This window comes from Schistocerca serialis, chromosome 5 (assembly GCF_023864345.2).
Source record: "Schistocerca serialis cubense isolate TAMUIC-IGC-003099 chromosome 5, iqSchSeri2.2, whole genome shotgun sequence".
Lineage (NCBI taxonomy): Eukaryota > Metazoa > Arthropoda > Insecta > Orthoptera > Acrididae > Schistocerca > Schistocerca serialis.
In genome coordinates, this window is record NC_064642.1 from 6,307,995 (window position 1) to 6,327,018 (window position 19,024).

Genomic DNA, 19,024 nt, shown 5'->3' on the forward strand with positions numbered 1-19,024 from the left:
GAAAAGGTGACGTCATTGTCACGTCACACGCAATATCGAGAATCGATGCGGCAGGCGTTGTATTCTTGTTGCCATATTTAGCTTTTTTCTACAATAGCTCGCAGTATGCCATATCAAGGCAACATTGCACTGAAAAATTATCACAAACAAGTCAGCCTTATCAATAAGTATCAGCAGATAAGTCATCAACGATAAAAGCCATCAAGATATTTTGTGATAACTAAGGGAGCAGGCAACAACCACATGACGACACTCTGGTGTAAAGGATAATGCCGTGCTTTACGAGGTTGAAGCATGTGGGTTCGCATTCCACTATATGATAATGCTTCTTTTTATCTCAGCGTTTTTAACACATTCTGGGACTTTCTTATGAATGTAAAACGTGTATGTTCTGCAATATTCGATGTTATGTACATTTCCATCTGATTAGAGAACGAAGGATGAAATAAATATTTAGCTGCTTATGTTGGGATATGTGGCGACTTCCAAGTGTGTGGTTAGGCAGGGACCTGAGTGGGCAGCTTAAATCGCTGTGAGTGAAACGAGGAGCAACAAATTCCGTATTCTTCCCTGTCAGAAATACACTCTAAGACTTATGCAAATTCTTCATAATATGATATTCATACAGGTATCGACGGAACATGAAAAACTGTAAACTTTGGCGGCCGATAGATGACTGGATGACGCTGCAATGCAGTTTCACCCAACAGCTGGCATGGATAGTAAATAAGGGACATGCAGCTCGAACAGTCCACGAGTGTACTGCCGGTTCATAGTGTCCAACGGGCACAATATTTCGGCGATCAGACACGTCGCCATCGTCAGGTGCGCTGACGAACTGAGCTCCTGACGGCGGGCAGCCGATTTAAATCCCCTCCCCCCGCGGGCCGCTCTCTTCGCCGTCCGCGACCGCGCGCCGGCGGTCGCGAAGACGTGGGCGTCGGAATCTGTCGTAGCGTCGATGTGCTTGCTACGTTTGCCCTGGTCACCAGTTCGTACTTCTCGCTGACCGCCCTCAGGAGCTCAGTTCGTCAGCGCACCTGACGACGGCGACATGTCTGATCGCCGAAATATTGTGAGCGTTGGACACTATGAACCGGCAGTATACCCGTGGACTGTTCGAGCAACAAATACGCCGGGAGAAACTGAAGAATCACAAGGGACATGTAGATACCTGGGCAAATGATCACTGCGAGTTTCATTCCGTATACTCACAAGCAAACCTACCCAAGGGATACACTTCGATATTTATCGGCTTTGAATATGTTGTAGCATACAGCAAATTAATAGACTCATATTTTTTATATATGCCCATATGACCGTTAAGGGAGTGAAACACCTCCTCAAAAAAAAAAAAAGTATTACAACAAGCCCACCCATATTTCTCGAAAAACTATTTTTTTAAATCCCCTCCCTTCTCTCTTTTTTGTTTTTCATTTCGACATTTGGCTAATAGCAAAACGTACAGCACTGTCATTACCAAATTCAGTTTTAGGCCTATATGATGAAGTGCTATTGCAAAGACGCACTTGTCCCAAATAAGCTAGAAATTTCTCTATATCGATGTCCGCACACCCAGTACGTGTTCTCTTCAATGCCAGTTGTCATGTTGGACTGTTTAATAAGTCTTTCCCAGATCAATACCTATTTTATATGTGTATTCTACCTATATTGTTCTACATAGTTTTTTCCTTTCAATTTTATGAAACACAAAATACCTTGTGTTGTATTTGTGTTTTGTTTTTACATTTTGAGTATTTTCTTTTCAAGCTATAAGTTTTTCAGGTTTAATTATGTTTCATTTGAAATTGTCAACGGCCGTGACGCAGTGGTAACACCGGTTCCCGTCGGATCACCGACGTTAAGCGCTGTCGGGCTGGGCTAGCACTTGGATGGGTGACCATCCGGTTTGCCGAGCGCTGTTGGCAAGCGGGGTGCACTCAGCCCTTGTGAGGCCAACTGAGGAGCTACTCGACTGAAAAGTAGCGGCTCCGGTCTCGGAAACTGACATACGGCCGGGAGAGCGGTGTGCTGACCACATGCCCCACCATATCCGCATCCAGTGACGCCTATGAGCTGAGGGTGACACGGTGGCCGGTCAGTACCATTGGGCCGTCATCGCCTGTTCGGGAGGAGATTAGTTTTAGTTTTATATTTGAAATTGTTCGTACATTATTCTTGTAACATTATGGTAAATCAGTATAATAATGAGGAAGCGCAGAATTGTTCAGGTCATAGAATGCTGAATGAGTGGGGAATGCGAAAACATAGTTTTTTCCATAAATGTGGGTGTACCGTTGTAATGTCATTAAAAACCATAGAAGCTTCGTTTGAAGATTTTTTTTTTTTTTTGCTTCTGTTACGTTTCAGCGGTATTCCTTCAGAAAGGGGATGTTTCACCCACTTAACAGCCCTATGTGCAAGTATAAGAATATATGTGTCCCTTATTTTTCTGTCACTACAATATATCCAAAGCCGATCAAATTCGAATACTATCCTTTGGTAGGTTAACTCGTCAGTAGGGAAATATCTGTGTCTTGCAGACAGGCGTGTGTACTGTATACGCAGATGTCAGCTTTTGAGAGTGGACGTGTAGTTCGGTTCAAAGAAGCCGGCTGGGGTAATCGGCTAGTCGAAGCGCTGCCCTATACGACAATGCAGGCAGGAATATCTTCGTAGCTCGGCGGTACGTCAACGTCATTCTATGGCCCTTTTTGTTGCATTTCGTGCCAAGCCAACCTAGACTTTCGTTTCAGCAAGATAACGGCCACCCACATACGGCGAGAGTTTCTACTGCTTTTCTTCGTGCTTGCCAAACCCTTCCTTGTTCAGCAAGGTCACCGGACCTCTCCCCAGTTGAGAATGTTTGGAGCATTGAGGAAAGGCACTCCGAACAGTTCGAGATTTTGTTTTTCCGAAGTTCTAATCGTTTGTTTGTCTGTACGTGTACGAGGAGCGTTTGAAAAGTCCGTGCAAAAATAAAAACTACTTACGTGTTTGTGGTAAACCTTTTTTATTTTACGACATAGTCTCCTTTTATACTTATACACCTCGTCCAACGCCGTTCTAATTTCTTGATCCCTTCCGAATAATAGGAATTGTCCAAGTCTACAAAATAGCTGTTAGTTGCTACAATCACCTCGTTTGAATAAAATCTTTGTCCTGCCAACCATTTCTTCAAATTGGGGAACAAGTAATAGTCGAAGGGAGCCAAGTCTGGGGAATAGGGAGTATGTGAAACAGGTTGGAATCCTATTTCCATTAATTTTGCTACCACAACTGCTGACGTATCTGCTGGTGCATCCTCGTGATGGAAAAGGACTTTTTTGCGGTCCGATCGCCGGCGTCTTTCTTGCAGCTCGGTTTTGAAATGGTCCATAGTTTTACCTTTTTCCAGATAGTCGATGAGGATTATCCCTTGCGAATCCCAAAGGACAGTCGCCATAACCTTTCCGGCCGAAGGGATTGGTTTCGCCTTTTTTGGTGCACATTCTCCCTTGGTAACCCATTGTTTAGATTGTTGTTTGGTCTCAGGAGTATAGTAATATCCATGTTTCATTAACAGAGACGAAACGACGCTTGAAGTCCTGTGGATTCTTCCGGAACAGCTGCAAGCCATCCTTGCAACACTTCACACCATTCCGTTTCTGATCAAGCGTGAACCATCACGGAATTCACCTTGCGGACAGATTTCTCATGTCCAAATGTTTATGCAAAATATTATGTACCCGTTCATTCGATACGCTCACAGCACTAGCGATCTCACGCACCTTAACTCTTGTGTCATCCATCACCATACCATGGATTTTATCAATGATTTCTGGAGTAGTAACCTCCACAGGGCGTCCAGAACGTTCTGCATCACTTGGGCCCATATGGTCACTCCGAAAATTCTAAAACGGCTTATAAACTGTTCTAATCGAATGTGCAGAGTCGCCGTGATGTTTATCAAGCTTCCCTTTAGTCTCCTGAGGCATTTTGCCTTTCATAAAGTAATGTTTAATCACAACACGAAATTCTTTTTCGTCCATTTTTTGACGGTCACTCGACTTCCTTGATTCGCACGAATGCCAAACACAAAGAAATAGACAAATATGGCTGAAACTTGGTGTACGTTCTTTCCAAAGATGCTACTAACTAAACATGACCTCGATACGCACCGGTGGTGCCATCTCTCGGACTTTGCACGGACCGATTTCCGTCACATTTGGATGATTGATACGTGGTGTGTCTTTTATCTTTTTCTTTGGGTGCATTTCGCGGGTAACAGTCACTTCACAAGACTTTCTGCAGACGAATGGCGTTTCCGGTTGGTACATTTCTCCCGTCAACGACTTGTTTGAGCTATTCCCCGCGTGGAACGCTAACGAAAGACGACAGCAATTCCAGCTATTGTGAATATTGCATGTGACGTCAAAATGACATCACGTTTGCAGCAAGTCTTGTGAGTGTTACCTTAAAGTTCCGCCGACCCGGGTGCGCATCGAAACAGCAAAGAATATTCCGACACAAATCTAAGAATAATTCATTCCTTACTAACAGCAGTAATCCTGGCCTGATGCAACTATCAATACGTCAATCGGAAACAAGTGACGGGAGTTATACCCTTAATGTTCTGTTGTTCTTTTCCTGGAGCTCGAAGTTATCTGGAGACTCGGAAACCCTTAATGTGTAACACATTTCCAGTCAGTGATTAACAAAACATTTTCCTCCCGTTTGCTGACATCCCTTTATCACTCAATAAACGTTTTATCACATAATCTAGCTTTGAATTTTGAATTAAAATTCCATAGGGTAATAAATAAAACGCATGTAACTGAACCATTACGATATTTCTGACACATTTCTCTCTGGTACGAGCTGTAGCTACATCTAGCACAGCGCTCCAAATGGATCAGTGTTCTCCCTTCAGGATGTGACAATCATTTTGCGAACGTTCTCACCATTTGAAAATCTATGTCATCCACATATTTTTTTAGCTTGCCAAACAAATCAATAGCATTTGAACTTCCGTAGCAACATCACCCAAGTCCCTGATCCGCTGGTCAAACGGCTGGCACGATTTTCCTGCGGCTGCACGCGACATTATAACTGCTCCTGGCGCCGCCAAAATTACAAGGTTGAATTCAAAAGTTTTGCCCAAAAAGTTTCAGAAACTTATGTTCTCTCTTTGTTTGAACTGCCTATCGTCCACGGTTTACTTACAGAAAAGGCTACAATCCAAATACCTTCAGAAAAGACTTCCTAATACTTAAATTTGCATTCGATATTAACAAATGTGTCTCCTACAGAAACGCTTTCCCTGCCATTTTCAATCTTCATGTTATATGCTCTCTGCTTCGCCCTTCACACTTGTTTTACTGCTCAAACGACACTGCTCTACTGCTTTTAGTAACTCTGTTCCTAATCTAACGCCCTCACCGTCAACAGACTACTCAGTAACCTCCATATATGTGAGCAACTGCTTCCTTTGGAATTGGAATTATTATGTTCTTCTTGAAGTTTGAGGGTAATTCACCTATCTCATTCATCACACACACCAGGTGGAATAGTTTTTTCCGTGGATAGTTCTCCGAAAGGTACCATTAGTTCTCAGGGGACGTCGTCTATTCCAGGGGGCTTTTTTCGACTTTGGTCTTTCAGTGCTCTGTCAAATTCTTCTCTCAGTATCACATCCACGACTGTATCTTCATCTACATCATGTTCATTCACTATCACACTGCCCTCAATTTCATTTAACTTGAATAGCCCCTCTATATTTTTCTTTCAACTTTCCAAAAAAATGGTTCAAATGGCTCTGAGCACTATGGGATTTAACATCGATGGCCATCAGTCCCCTAGACCTTAGAACTACTTAAACGTAACTAACCTAAGGACAGCACACAACACCCAGTCATCACGAGGCAGAGAAAATCCCTGACCCCGCCGGGAATCGAACCCGGGAACCCGGGCGTGGGAAGCGAGAATGCTACCGCACGACCACGAGCTGCGGACTCAACTTTCCACTTTTTTTTTTTTTTTTTTTTTTTTTTTTTTTTGGCTGAGTATTCTTTTTCCATTTGAGCGTACAACTGTTTCTCTTTTCTTCATAGGTCTCTTTAATTTTCCTACAGGCGGCATCTGTCTCTCCCCTAACTATAAATGCTTCTATAGCCTTGCCCTTGTGTTCTGAGGATTCCCACGTGGCCATTTTGCATCTTCTGAGAGTCTCAATTTTTGGACGTCGGTACTCCCTCCTGTCTTCTTCATTTACTGCATTCTTTTATTATTATTCCCTTCCGTCAGTTCAATTATCCAAAGCCTTGGCTTTTTACCTAGTTGATCCTCTGCCGCCATCACTATTTTACCTCTCACAGTTACCCGTTCGTCTTTTATTGTGTTCCTTACCTTTGTGTCAGTCCTTGGATTATTCTATGAAGCGCTCATATAACAATAATTTATAAATAACCCAGCCACAAATGCCTCATTGTTATGATTTATTCGTTGTCGCTGTTTCACGAGCGAGCTTATAATCAGGTAATTCACTTGTATTTGTTCATTACGTTAATGAAACGCATTGCAGCTTTCGAAAAGAAAACAGTAAACAAAATCAGTGAAGTGTGCACCGGTGATAAATTACTTCCATCTCGAGAAAGCTTTCTCTAAATTAAAACAGGTAGCAATTGGAAGTAATGATTGCAAATTTGCCCTCTGGTAAAGAGCAGATTGAGGGTATTATAAGGTCTCTTAAGTCTCCGGAAACTGGACAAGAAGCCGTATTCACGTCCTTTCATATGATGACGCCTCAAAAACTGAAACTTAGTAGGCAGCGTCCAAAATTTTTATAGGAATGGTACCTAATATTATCAGACTAATCGGATGAACTTCGACACGAAATGTCACTTAAAAATAGTTAAGTAATTAGCTACGACAGTGTTTCTCCCATGTCCTCAGTAAAATTTCAATCTATACAGTCTGCATTTGCGCTACCTTTAGATTATTTTCTGTCCTAATGCCGGTGTACTGAGTGATTATCTTATGGTATGTACCACTACAACGGTTTCCACTCGCTGTTAAATGTACTTTTCATGAACCGTTATCCCTTTCTGTCCGCAAGCGGGCTTTTCTTAAATGCAGTATTTAGGAACTATCTTTCCAGAACGTATTTTACACATTTTTACACAATACTTCTCAAGTAATAACTGAATGGCGTTTCAGAGAAGTCGGCAAGTGAGGAAGACGAGATCTTAAAAGTCTGTGCAGGAGTTGAGCCCTTTGCAGAAATAAAGTATACTTTATCACTGCGTGGTTCACTTACCCTTTCCCGTGAGCATGACCCACATTAATTGAGGTAGCTGCCAAAACGTACTACGCTTTAAATGTTTGAGCAAGTACATAACGGGAACAACGCTTACAAATAGTGAGGCTGCTATAAATTTTCTCTGGTCAGTTTTGTACATCTACCAGGCTCACCAACCACCCTGGTACGAATGTTCACTGACGTAGCGGTCACTTACAAGTGAAGACGCTTCACTCCGTTAACTTACCATGGTTCCTTCCTCCGTCATTGTGAGACCCTTCTATTCAAAAAATTTCGGATAAGTTCTACCTCTGTTAAGTTGCAGACAATAGTACCGTTGGTTACTAACATCGTAAAACGCTCAGTCTAGGATTACTAGCTCGGCTCTTTCCTGCAGATCCTAGTTGTCGACCCAGTTTATTTCACTATGGCAAACTTTTTGCAGGCTTCAGGCGATCATATATATTCTGTTGATGTCTGACACCATGCAGAACATATAACCTGGATCACATAGCTGTTTCTGAGATGCCGGTATTCCTGTCCACATCTTGTACCTCACTAGTCATTCCTGAGCCTGGCAAGTCTAATACACTAAACATTGCGGAATCCAGTTTTAGAAATTCGATGTTTAACCCAGAGTTTCCGATAATGGCTCACATTTTGGAAAAGTGTCATTCGATGACATCTGTCTTGGCAAAGAAAAATATATCATGTATTGAATGAAGTAAAAATCTACAGGATATTAAAAGTATTGGTGTGTTTACAAAATGCAATATCTGTCATCATGAACTTTAAATGATTATGTTTCATTACTGAAAATCTGTTTCTTCCCTTTTTTGTACCTGAATTTCTCACTACGCTAATTCTAGATCTACATGACCAGTCTGCAATTCACAATTAAGTGTCCGGTAGAGATCTAAATCCACTTTCGATCAAATATGATAATGAGAATACTGTGGAGTTCTTGTAACTTCTTTACTACAGCTCACGTATTACAAACATAATTGTGATGCAAATATTTGGTATCCAGAGGACACTAAGTGCGTCAAAATGAATGAAGAAGCTTTGCTACAGAAGTCTCAAATTATTCTTCACCCTACAAAGTGACTGCTATAAATTTCTTGCACTTTTCTCTCTCAACATTTTTTCCCTCCACTAGTCAGTTTTTCAGCAATTCGAGGCTAGTTAATTTAAAGTATCAACATCTACTTTTAACACGGACGGCTCGTGCTTAAAAGACATATAAAACTAGTGTGTATTCGATAATGTTTAGTACTAAAGCAACTTTTCAGCTGAATTTCTTTAATGCTCACGAATCAGCAGTTCATCCTCAACCTACCCGAAGTTTGTCCCAGACGAAGATGCCTCCTAAGAATTCTCCAGCTGCCCCCGGTGGCCAGCGCCACTTACGTCAGGAGCCACTTTTGCTCTGCGTCATTTCAGAAGAATACAAACTTTGTAATTTAAACAAGTCATTTTTTAAATGTTTACCACATTGGAATCCACATTCCTTCGCCGCAATACGTTTCTGTTACCAGCTGTCTGAATACTGCGTCGTTCCTGTACTAGCCGCGAGTGCTCGACGAAACAGTCTTCCAGAAAGAACACGTAGCTTCTTCTCGCCGGCCAAACGTTTCTTTGCTTTATCCTATTGTACTTTCATGTGCCACATTACTGTTGAGCACATAGTTATAATGTACACTTCATTCATTTATATCGGAACTGATACTTCAGTGGACATGGTCATCATGAGTTCTGGATAAAGCAGCTGCATTTCCTGGGTGCACTACTGTTGTTTTTAATTCTTTTGCTACCAGCAGTTTCCGTTGGTTGGTTGGTTTGGGGAAGGAGACCAGACAGCGTGGTCATCGGTCTCATCGGAATAGGGAAGGATGGGGAAGGAAGTCGGCCGTGCCCTTTCAGAGGAACCATTCCGGCATTTGCCTGGAGTGATTTAGGGAAATCACGGAAAACCTAAATCAGGATGCCGGACGCGGGGTTGAACCGTCGTCCTTCCGAATGCGAGTCCAGTGTCTAACCACTGCGCCACCGCGCTCGGTAGTTTCCGTACCGCGAAGCACTTGGTGACTGTGAGTTTTTCTGCCTTTAGGATCCCAATCGAGGAAGGATTTTGTGTTCTGTAGCCACTCCTGGACTTAGTGTTATTGATAGGATGCAACTAACTCCTTTTGCGGCATTACATAGGTCACAAAAGCATGTGATGTGTTCCAAACGGTTGAATAATATCACTGGATTTTGAGTCACTCGTCAAGCGTGGTTACCATTTTTTCCTCGTAGAATACAGAACGAGAGGTGCCGGTATCGTAGAACTGTATATGAAAATAGGAGATATCATTCTGGGTGAATGTGAACTGGTGTTACTAATGGATTGGCAGGTACAAAATTATCCGGTCTCCTAGACCGTGTCGCCCGGCAGCCTCGGTCGGCGGCTAAGTCCGCTTCAAGGTCACCCGCCTTACACAGCGACATGCAGTAAATGCACACAGCCATTGAAATAACCCACCCACCTCCCCAGGGGTCGTAACCCCTGCAACCCACAGAAGAGAAAGATGCTTCAGTAGCTCGTTTATTTTAAACAGGATAGGATCTTTATTAACAATAATAATACAGAGTTAAATCTCCTTGAACAACAACTGCTTTAGCGAAAGGACCATCAATCTTGACCCATACATGCACTCTCTCATTGGCATTAACCTTTCTCCTGTTCTTTGTATAAAGAGAAAAAGGCTTGTCATTAGTAACAACACATGTTCCGTAATCTCTGTTAGGAACAACACCAATTGCTATGGTGCGATAAGCAATTATGTCTCTATCATAATTGGATTCAAGTCCTTGTAAAGCAGTGTCACCACCTCTCAGAACAGCAATAGTCAATCAACCATTACCACTAACAACCTCAGTAGTGGTGCAGGTGAAGTTAATTTTTGCTCCAACAAAAGAAATAGGCCCAGTGAGAACCTCTTGTTGAGAAACAATGTAATGGTTGGTTGACTATTGCTGTTGTGAGAGATGGTGACACTGCTTTACAAGGACTTGAGTCCTATTATGATCGAGACATAATTGCTTATCGCACCATAGCAATTGGTGTTGTTCCTAACAGAGATTACGGAACATGTGTTGTTACTAAACTATTTAAACAAAAATATAATTAATAATGATGTTATTAATACAAATGTGATAGAATCCTTGAAAGTAAAATATGGGTGAAATGGAATTTTTTCGATATCTCCGTTTAACCCTAATGGCTGTTTGAGCTCTGAAGGACTTCCATTACACCGTAATAGAATGGAATGGTGTGTCTTGCTGCAGATTGTTTGGAGACCATGGTAGAATCCTATTAGTCAGACGGCATGAATAAGCAGAAACTGACCAGAAAAAGGCGTGTCTCTGGTTGCCGGTGGAACTGTGCAATTCTGGTGAGAATTCGCTCGCTCCCAGCATGGCTCGAGCTTTTATATGGGGTCGAGGAATTCCTAGTCTGTGTGGATAGCTACTGGTTTCATAGCTTCACGCAATCTGTGATCGAAACATACATCGCAGTTGCTCAGAGTTAGAGTGGTAAGTTCGCACCCAAAGGCGGATCTTGTTCCATGTCTTCATAAAACAGCTCACCTAGTTATGTTTCGAAGAAAAAAATGGTCACTGTATGTTGTATTCGGGTGTAAGCGCCACCGTAAGAGTTCACAAATTAACTTCTTTATTCGCACTGTAATCTATGCACCTGTAGATGTGTGACAATAAGACATTGTACCACCAGCATTCAAATAAATCTCTTCGTTTCTGTCTCTTGGGTTTGGGGATATTTTTGATCAGCTACATTGCCTCACACTGTATACTGACCCATTAGCTTTTTGAATATCTCCAAATCTACTAGACTGCTGGAAAGTAGCACCACTGTGCTACCTGTCCAGCTGCTTTATTGGGAAACGTTGTTTATTAGCCTCCAGGTTGGCATTATAGTTTTCTGGTTCCTTCTCAAGCCGGTACTTCACACAGACGGATAATACTATCGACAAATTTTAATGATGTTGCACCTATACCGGCCTCAAAAGTTAAACTAATGATCATTACCAACATAACCTATCTGAAATGCGTGGAGTGATGTACCATCTTTCGAGTAGAATCTGATAGGAATTCTTCCGATTTTCTGCATCGTTCATTAGCGTTTCTATTGCTTCATATCGGGAATACTGGCATTTAGTGCGTATAATTTCCTGAGACATAAGTTATCTACAACCAGCAGGTGTGATGCAGGTGTGAAGAATTTTATAAAATTATTTTGTGAAGACCTTAGCTAACTTCTTCTTTATTTGATGCACAGTTACACAGTTTTGGTGTTAGACCATTTTCAGGTATCTGAAATGGAAGCACTATACATGGATGTCGTTAGTACCACTTACGAATTTAACGTGAGGATAAATCACATCCCAAGCTCAAATGGTTCAAATGGCTCTGAGCAATATGGGACTTAACATGTGACGTCATCAGTCCCCTGGAACTTAGACCTACTTAAACCTAACTAACCTAAGGACATCACACACACCCATGCCCGAGGCAGGATTCGAACCTGCTTCCGGAGCCGTCGCGCGGTTCCAGATTGAAGCGTCTAAACCGCTTGACCACAGCGGCCGGCTACATCCCAAGATATACCAAGAGTATTCGATAATAGCACATTATGCTATATACATTTTTGCTCCTATGTTGTAATTACGTCCGGCATTTAATTGTCATAGAATGAACTGGAAATATTTTTTTCGTAACTGCAGCACGTTTCATCTGATCATTTTCCATACAGTCAATAAAATTTTTCTGGGTTTGTGACCACATTGTCAATATATAAAACTACCTTCCTTTCGGTCACTGTTTCAAGTGACCTTATTCAGGGTGTTTTTGTTTACTGCTGAATGATAAAATTTAGTTTCTTATATACCTGCAGACGTCTCTGTTATCTGATCCTGATAGGCTGTTAGTGTGAAGGGGAGGGATGTTAGATGTTCTTTATTCGTGTTTTTATTAGTTCTTACCATTTTACATCTACGTGAGTACTCTGCTATTAACAATAAAATGTCTGGCAGAGGGTTCAATGAAATACCTTCAAGCTGTCTCTCTACCGTTCCACTCACGAACGGCGCGCGGGAAAAACGAGCACTTAATGTCTTCTGTGCGACCACTGATTTCTCTTACTTTATCGTGATGATCTTTTCTCCCTATGTAGGTGGGTGCCGAAAGAATGTTTTCGCAATCAGAGGAGAAAACTGGTGATACCGGTGATTGAAGTTTCATGAGAAGATCCCGTCGCAACTAAAAACGCCTTTATTTAATGATTTCCACTCCAATTAACATATCACGTCTGTGGCACTATCTCCCCTATTTCTCGATAGTACAAAACGAGCTGCCCTTCTTTGTACTTTTTCGATGTCATCCGTCAGTCCCACCTGATGCGGATCCCACACCGCACAGCAGTACTGCCGGCCGCGGTGGTCTAGCGGTTCTAGGCGCTCAGTCCGGAACCGCGCGACTGCTACGGTCGCAGGTTCGAATCCTGCCTCGGGCATGGATGTGTGCGGTGTCCTTAGGTTAGTTAGGTTTAAGTAGTTCTAAGTTCTAGGGGACTGATGACCACAGATGTTTAGTGCTCAGAGCCATTTGAACCATTTGAACAGCAGTTCTCCAGAATAGGGCGGACAGGTGTGGTGTAAGCAGTCTCTTCAGTAGACCTGTTGCACCTACTGCCAATGAATCGCAGTCCTTGGTTTCCTTCACCCAAAAAATTGTCTGTGTGATCGTTCCAATTTAAATGGTTTGTAATTGTAATCCCTAAGTATTTAGTTGAATTTACAGCCTTCAGATTTGTGTGACTTATCGCGTAATTGAAATTTAGCAGATTTCATTTAGTACTCATGTGAATAACTTCACACTTTTCTTTATTCAGGGTCAGTTGCCACTTTTCGCACCATACAGATATCTTATCTAAATAGTTTTGCAATTCGCTTTGGTCATCTGATGACTTTACAAAACGGTAAATGAGAGCACTATCTGCAAACAATCTAAGACGGCTTCTCAGATTGTCTCCTATGTCGTTAATATACATAAGGAAAAATAAAGTGCCTATAATACTTCCATGGAGATCGCCGGATGTTACTTCTGTTTTACTCGATGATTTTCAGTCTATTACTACGAACTGTGTGACCTTTCTGACAGGAAATCACGAATACAGTCGCACAACTGAGGCGGTATTCCACAGAAACGCAGTTTCGTTAGAAGGCGCTTGTGAGGAAATCTAAAAGTATGCTATCAATTTGACATTCTCTGTCAGTAGCACTCATTGGTTCATGAGTATAAAGAGCTAGTTGTGTTTCACAAGAACGATGTAGTTTGAAGCCATTTTGACTATGTGTCAATAAATCGTTTTCTTCGAGGGAATTCATAATGATCGAACAAAGTATATATTCCAAAACCCTGCTGCAAATCGACGTTAGTGATGTACGCCTGTAATTCAACGGATTACTCCTATTTCCCTTTTTGGATATTGGTGTGGCTTAAGCAACCTTCCAGTTTTTAGGTACGGAACTTTCTGTGAGCCAGCATACTCTGAAAGGGACCTGACCGGTATACAATCTGGACCGGAGGCCTTGGCGTTATTAAGTGAATTAAGCGGCTTTGCTACTTGTGTGTGTATGTGGGCAGCTCTATGTCGGCCAGACTGTTCGCACCATTGAACAGCGCCGCATAGAACATGAAAGGTGTTACCGTCTGCGCTATCCCTAAAAGTACGCTGTAGCAGAACATGCTCTGAAAAACGGACACCGAACTGCATTCCATGAGACGCTTATTATTAAACGGACTAAGAGCTTCTGGGATACCGTGATAAACGAGGCCATAGAGATTAGAATTTCTGACAACACCTTCAATAGAGACGGTGGATTGCAGTTGAGTACAGCGTGGGATCCGGTGTTGAGGGAGTTGAAGCGGGCCCGGCAGTCGCGCGGGCAAAACATTATCATATATGGTGCGGGACCGAACACCAGTGACGTCACGAGCGACGGCGCGGCTGTATAAGCTCGGCAATGACAACCACACGACAGTCATCCACTTGACAATGGCAGAGGAGATCTCTGCCGAAAGCTCATGGACAGTAAACCACTTGACGCGGTTTGAAACCCGCGACTGTTTCCTTAACGGATATCTCCGTGAAAGCATGCATTCGTACTCAACGGTTATTATTCTTTTATGTGAATCCAAATTATAGAGATATATTCACTTAAAACAAAACTACGATATCTAGTTTACCAGTCGACAACCGATTTGTTTATAGGTGTACTCTCGCACACATTTAATGAAACTGTGATGAAAAACATGATAATCGAATAAAATTTTCACGACATACCAAATGGCTCCATGATCTTTTGCATTATGGTCATATTTGTCAATGAGTATAGCCATGAATGTGCGTTCCATTGTCGTAAAATGCTTCATCATAGAACTGGTGAACAGGTATCTGAAATTTTCTGTTTTCCATGTTTTTAGTTCATTTAAAACTCCATGTGACTGGGCTCTTAGATGGATGCAAAAAATGGTTCAAATGGCTCTGAGTACTATGGGACTTAACATCAGTTGAGTTCCGGATCTGCCCAGAGAGGTTTGTACCTGCTGTTGTGCTCGTGGTCTTCGTTCAAAAATGGTTCAAATGGCTCTGATCACTGTGGAACTTCTGAGGTCATCAGTCCCCTAGCACTTAGAACTACTTAAACCTAACTAACCTAAGGACATCACACACATCCATGCCCGAGGCAGGATTCGAACCTGCGACCGTAGCAGTCGCGCGGTTCCGGACTGCGCGCCTAGAACCGCTAGACCACCGCGGCCGGCAGATGGATGCAAATCTCCATTTTTTTCCATTACATCCAATATTTTAGCTTTAGGCGCCTTATGTAATACTAGCAGTGATTTATTAAGATTAGGCATTTTGTGTTTGGTGTCTTGCGAAGAGGATACAACAGCTGACATTGTCATTAACACTTTAGAAGAATTTTTTTTTTTTTTAAATTCGCTTACGTAAACAAGAAATGCCTATTTGATCGATTGTTAATACGATTAATAGCCCAACACATGGTGTTACTCCTCAAGGAGTATTAGACGTATAAGAGTGGACAAGCCACAAAAAGTTCTTCCGATAAAATAAAAAAATATAAGAATATCAGACAATGGAAAACTATTATCATACGATTGGTCTAACATGTATAAAAACATTCCAGAAATAGAGACTAAATAAATCACGAAAATAAGCTTCCCAAATACTGTATAAAGCAACCACTCAAGTTGAATTTCATGAAATAATAGAATTGCTACAACTAATCACTACATACAACTACTTCTCCATGAATAACAAATTTTATCTCCAGAAGATGGGGTAGCAATTGGTTCGTGCCTAACTGGTAGATTAGCTAATATTTTCATTAACACATTATATGCCCGATTTTTTAACGGATTCGCACGAACGACTGAAAAAGTCCTTTGTTGCTATAGGTATGTCAACGACATTTTAATGCAACACGAGTGGGCCTTCGGTTCCGAAAGCCCATTCGATTATGTTTCGTTGACTGGTTTGCACGCAGACGCTTGTTGATGGCCCAGCATTGAAATCTGCAGCTATTTGCCGAAGGTTTGCACTTACGTCACGTTTAACGATTCTCTTCAGTCGTCGTTGCTCCCGTTCTTGGAGGATCTTCTGCCGGCCGTAGCGATGTCGGAGATTTGATGTTTCCTGATAGTCGCGGCAAACTCGTGAAATGTTCGTACGGTTAAGTCCCCACTTTATCGCTACCTCAGAGATGCTGTGTCCCATCGCTCGTGCGCCGACTGTAACACCACGTTCAAACTCAGTTAAATGTCGATAACCTGCCATTGTAGCAGCAGTTATCGATCTAACAACTACGGCAGAGATTTCTTGTGTTACATATAGGTGTTGCCGCCCGCAGCGCCGTATTCTGCCTGTTTACATATCTCTGTATTTGAATACGCATGGCTATACCAGTTTCTTTGGCGCTTCAGTATATATGCTTGTTAAAAGCATTGTCGCTTTATATAAGAGCTTTGCAAGAACAGCTCAGAAGTAGTGTGCTCCTATAATATCGAAAAAAAAGCCAGTTTAATTTATGACAATTATGTGCCTCATGATTATAACATGGGAGCAAAGATGTATGTGGCACAGTGTACTATTAACGAATCTCCTATGAGGTACGTTATAATCCTCAGAGTATATTTTGGGATATAACTTACTCTTACGTTAAATTCGTAAGTGGTATTAATGGATTCAGTGTATAATGTTTCCGTTTTAGATACACGAAAATAGCCTAAAACTGAAATTGTAAAATCGTACATCAAATAAAGAAACCGTCAGCTCAAGGCATCACAAAAACGTTTGAGAAATAAGTTCTCTACGTTTTGGAATGCCTATACTGCTGCCGAAAGTCAAAATTTTCCCAGTAAATTGTTTCGGGTCTGCGTTCCGAGTTTCTTGTCCGACACAGCTGTACCCACAACGTGATTATGCCGCTTAAGACTGTGTAGCTCATCCACAGCGCATGCAGCTATTGATTAAATTTCCTTTACTTTACATCTGTACTCACAAATTTTTTGCGATCTAATTACCGGTTACAGTCTGTAATGGCCACCTTAACATCAGCAACAAAATATGGGAAAACGTAAGTACATTAGCAGATCGTCTACAGCTTAAAACAATAAAATAGATCGTAATGAAAAGTACACTGATATACATGTGAATTTGCGTGTTTTAAGTGTGAAGAGGCATACCAGTTGTATAAAAACATGTCCTAATGTGCTGCAACCATAGTAGCATCGTCAAAAGCTTAACACAAAATTAGCACCAGCATCGTCAAATATATATAAATAACAATATATGCAACAGTCATCTCGTGAGCAACACTACCGTTACGTGTCTTCAGTCCAGTGTTGCAACGGGTAACGTGCTGTTTCTGATTTCGGTGTATGACAAAACTAAATTTCACTTCACAGCTGCTGTACGTACATATTGTGCAAACTGGTTTCAAAACATTACAGCTTCATTTCCAGCGCTACGAAACGTATGTCTTTATTAACGGAGCGGAACCACACCAACAATCTTGCATAGCTAAGAATGAAAGTAATACAAACGTACTTGAAAAAATGGCAAAGAATAATTTCATATACATGTTTAAAAGTCACGAATGGGCTGTCACAGACTTTTGCTGTGAAACGCGCCATGTGAAGACACGGGGACAGCAAATGACAAATGATGTCCACTACACACCGACAGAAATGAAAGGGGCCAAACCCATCCAGCGCTGTGTTCCTAAATGCTTCGTCGTCGCCATGATGTTGACTCTAACAACCTCTCTGTCCTCTGAATGACGTGGTCTCTTCTTTATTCTTTGATGGTATTCAGGATGTTTATCTTTCGAAATTTCGTGAGTACAGAGTTCATCCACAAACATGTAAAATTTGGAAATTTGTGGTAAGGTCTCACGGGACCAAACTGCTGAGGTCATCGGTCCCTGAGCTTACACACAACTTAATATAACTTAAACTAACACACCCAAGCCAGAGGGAGGACTCGAACCTCCGACGTGGGGAGCCGCGCGAACCGTGACAAGACGCCTCAGACAACGCGTCTACCATGCGCGGCCCAGAAACACGCACGGACATTGATATGTAGTTTAAAATGTATTTCCAAAACTACTAGGCTAGATTTTCGGCTAAACGTAATTTTGAATTACTTACCTCACCATAAGGCCGTAGAATCGCCAAACCAACTGTGAAGCCTACTCTGTGGCAAGAAACTGCTATCTACGCGGTAAATGTACGTTTAGCTCTGAAGAACGCTAGCAGGTTTTTAAGTGGCACTGTAAGTTAGTGAAATGTTACTGCGGTTCGTAGACAATAGAGACGTTAGTATGAGGCTCATGCTCCAAGGATAGCTATTGCACGATTACGGGAGAAATTAGTGGTTTATAGAACAGTGTGTGATGTGCAGAAAGACAGATCTGAGAGAACTCACGTGGCAAGAAGTGATCGATCTTTAAATATAGAGCTACAGATGTTTCGATATTCGCCACAAATATCTTGGAGGCAAGCACAAAATGAGATTAGAGTAAGCGCCAGCAGTGAGCGAGTCATTCTGAAGGGAAGCTGGTTGTGTCGTTTCAAAACTGACGTAACAATTATGTGACTACGACACGTAGAGCAGATTATAATTTTGTGGATGAGTTCAGAGGATGGTTACACGAGCACCTGAGTTTATCTGTAGCGCAGGTTGGTCGGAGAACAGTTCAAACGTAATGTAAATTCTTGTTGTCGTAACGGTATGTAAAGAGGAGAAGATAGTTCCAAAATGTTGAACAGGCTTTCAGATGGCGTCTTGTGAAAATGGGGGAACGGGGTGGGGAGGGGCGGATTGTCTCCTAGCTAGATGTAACAATGTCTGCCGACTACAATTTTGCTACAGTTCGTGGAATTTACGGTAATGGAAGGTTATGTTAGAACAGTTTGGGAAAATGTAAGCAAAAGTATCTTCATACATTCCTTAAGGATACAGGCTACTTATAAATGGTGGACAAATCGAAATTTTTTATGACTTTATTCAATTCTATAGTTTTTGCTGATTACATTGATGTATACATTATAGAGTTTCAGATGAAAAATGACCTATTTATACCAAATTTTAAA

The 19,024-nt window shown here is 41.8% G+C and overlaps 1 pseudogene; it reads left to right on the top strand.

The window, feature by feature from the left end:
• Positions 1-1,810: 1,810 nt before the first annotated feature.
• Positions 1,811-1,928, top strand: LOC126482991 (5S ribosomal RNA; annotated as a pseudogene).
• Positions 1,929-19,024: the final 17,096 nt, after the last annotated feature.